Genomic DNA, 3,839 nt, shown 5'->3' with positions numbered 1-3,839 from the left:
AAACACGTGTAGGCATCGTATATGTTGTAAGCTAATAATTAAAGATGTATAATTCTCTATTTTTCATTGTGACTTTCTTAAAATATTTATATGTATATACATATGTATGTATGTGCCTATCTGTCTATCTATCTATCTATCTATCTATCTATCTATCTATCTATCTATCTATCTATCTATCTATCTATCTATCATCTATCTGTCTGTCTGTCTATTTATCTATGCATATATATACGGATTGAATTCTCTTCCAAAGACCAGTGAAAAGAGGCAGAAATGTTGTAAATAGTCTGGCTCTTCATAGTAACAACTACACGTGTTGAGTCACTTTAAAACAATGAGATGGATTCCTAAAGGAGTGTTTGATTCCAGTTTGCAGCTCATTCACTTTATTTTTAGAGACACATGGATGCTTTACAGTCTCATCAATTTTTATCAGTGATCTGGTGTCTTAAAAAATACAATGATCAGACATTATATCCCATTGGTTGTTATGCAGAAAATGAAATTGCTTTCGCTATATTTTATAATTTGCTATATGCTTGTAAACATTCGGTGTTACAAGAACGAAAAAAGATTTAATTCATACTAAAAAGCAAAACTTCACAATGAAACCGCTCCCATAACTGAAACAACAACTGTTGGAATGTTTCAATATATCTGTTGTTGATATACTGTGATATGCATTATTATCAACATTTATTCTACAACATGTACAAATGTTATTGATATGGTTAAGCATTGACTTCTCTGTAGTTCTTACTGAGCTGAAGTTTGTCCAATCAATAAATTGTCCGACTATCAAAGAGTCGAGGTTTTGTATTTAAGTTAACAGTAAAATGCTAAGTCCATAACCAAGGGTCATATATTACTGATTCAATTCACTTAACTGAAAATAGATTATATGAGACCGTACGGCGTCCGCCAATGCAATGAAAGTAACGACAATACATTAAATAAGTACAATTTGGCGTCTTCCTATGAACAAGAAGACGCACGATATTGAAGCTGTTAGCTCCAGGCTCAATTTAGAACTGTCTTGGTCAGCTTTACTATTGGATACAAGCTTTGTTCTGATTACGGTTACTTCTGATGGTCAGTGTACTATAATCCGTGTCACGTTAAGCCCTTCATATGTAAATGACAAACAGAAAGATAACCTATTCAGCTATGGTGGATTTCATGGCGGCAGAGTGTAGTAATTTCTTTTTGTTTCTTGAAACTCTGTGTTAGCGTGTTGGATAGAATGCCTCAAGGTATCTGTTCTAACTTTCTGCAGTATGAGTTCAATTCTCGCCGAGGTCAACTTTGCTTTCATTCCTTCTTAATTGATAAAATAAGAAATAAGTACCAGTCCAAGAGATGTATTGTTGGAACTGTTACAGGATCGGATGAGATGCCATGCGGTTTCTGTTTAGGCTATTTTCCCTCTGATAGTAAGACTTACAACGACGCTAGCTTTATCGGCCCAAGTCGGCAACCTTCCTCTTGGATAAATATCAGTGGCATGGAAATGGATTTGAATATATAGGCAACTGGTAGTCTTCATCGAAAGCCTTTTTCTAGGCCTGCACATACATGTGTAGATGCTAGGTGAACTTTGATCGAGGGAGGTGCTACATACATATATATATATATATATATATATATGTATATAGCAACTATGCTTCATATTACGACTTGGTTCTCATTAAATCAATAACCATAACAGCATCGAATTCAACCAGAAAATATTTTATGTTAATGAGGCTTTTTTTGGGGTTTTTTTTAAGCAGTTACAGTAACCTTAAAAAGAGATTTTAAAAAATAAACTTAAAGTCAGTCTTCGCCTAGGGTGACAGTACAGTTGATTAAATTAACATCAGTGTATAAATGTTACTGTTAGCATACAACATCCAGATTTTAAGATAGAATGATGAAATTAAATATTGTAAGACATCTATAAGTGCACCCTGCTGTTTCTACCAACTCAGCTTCATTTTATACATTAATTTTAATTTCGTACTACATTAATATGCTATATAATATTAATTTAACATGCTGTGTACGTTTATATTAGAGGAAGTGCGCACTTTAGTTGTTAAGGGTTTTGTACATATATTCGTAAGATTGAAGTTTCGATTCCTGGAGTGGCTACGTGTTTTTTACCTTCTTGAGCAAAACACTCTAGCCCATCCAGATAGCAAAAATGAGTAATCCTGTGACAGACCGACGTCCCGTCCATGGGTGAAAATACACGACACAGAATAGGGGAAAACGCCCTTATGAGCCTAAAACTTGGGAAAGACCTCTGATCCTTCTGTGATAGTTTTACAGTGTTACTGCATGAAACGATAAGCTCCTATTGACACAACCCTGCCTGTCAGTTTTCATTCGCCGTTGCGGTCAATTCGTATTTTACACAACGCTAATAACTCCGAGAAAATCATACACAATCTATTTCCTTAGCTACTAAATTTGTAGAGCAAGGCAGATGAGAAACATACTTTCTACTTGAATAGGTCACGTTTTAGTCGAAGTGAACATCCCCAGACATAGTATCTATTTTCTGCTATTAAATGAAATGTGGCACTTTATATTAACGATTCTGCTAATATTTAATAAGACTTTAATCCATAAGCCACAAGTTGGTCGTTTCTTACTTCCTTCAGTACATATATTTATTTGCTTTAGGAGGCTCATACAACGAAATTTTTGGGGAGGGGGCCAGTCGATTAGATCCACCCAGTACGCAACTGGTACTTAATTCATCGACCCCGAAAAGACGAAATGCAAAGTCGACCTCGGCGAAATTTGAACTCAAAAGGTAAAGACAGACGAAATACCGCTAAGTATTTCGCTCGGCGTGCTAACGCTTCTGCCAGCTCGCCGCCCTAATAGTAGGAAATATTAGAGCAACAATGATAACAACATGGGAATTGTTGTGTTATCTTGAAAATACTTATTGATCTCTAATTTTTCGAGCAAAGTTCTCCTCAACGAAAAATAACTGTTAGACAATGATCCTTTGTTTAGGTGTACTCTCATAAGTAAGCAACATATATTTCGAAAATGGCATAACGATCTCGTTCTCCTTATTATTGTTGCTTTTTAAGGCGACGAGCTGGCAGAATCTTTAGCACGCCGGGCAAAATGCTTAGTGGTGTTTTGTCTGTCTTTACGTTCCAAATTCCACTGAGGTCAACGTTGCGGGGTCGATAAAATGAGTACTAGTTAAATACTCGAGTCAATGTAATTGACTATTCCCCTGCCTCCAAATTTCATGCCTTGTGCCTATAGTAGAAAGAATTGTTCTTGTTGCTTTAGTATTTAACATATTTGCTTTATAATAGCTCTCTCAAACAAACTCGGTTTTCATATTCAACAATGCTTCATGAGAAATATAAAACGCATCTATATATTTGTGTTTCAATGAGTGAGTGACACCGAGTCATAATCTAACTATTACTAAACTCGAACTAGTAGTATGTATATCTGATACGCTGATAAAGGAAATATGCTGCATCCTTCAAAAGAAAAAAAAAAGATCACTATACAGTGAAATTGAACATCTGACGCAGACATATCAATTCAATTATGTAACAAATAAAGATGCGGATAAACTATGTATATATATATATATATATATATATATATATATATATATATAGTGGCCAAGCTACTGCTCTAACCGCACATATTGGAATTGTTCCATAAATTTCTTTATATTTCTGAAAGGCTTTAACGGAAAAAGGTTTACGTAATGGAAGCATTTCCTATTATTCATTATGCACACCTGAAACGTACGTATTAAATGATTTCAAAATATAACTATATATATATATATACACATTATCACA

This window comes from Octopus bimaculoides, chromosome 1, assembly GCF_001194135.2.
Source record: "Octopus bimaculoides isolate UCB-OBI-ISO-001 chromosome 1, ASM119413v2, whole genome shotgun sequence".
NCBI classification, from domain to species: domain Eukaryota; kingdom Metazoa; phylum Mollusca; class Cephalopoda; order Octopoda; family Octopodidae; genus Octopus; species Octopus bimaculoides.
The sequence above is the reverse complement of the archived record's forward strand: the minus strand, read 5'-3'. Positions refer to the sequence as shown.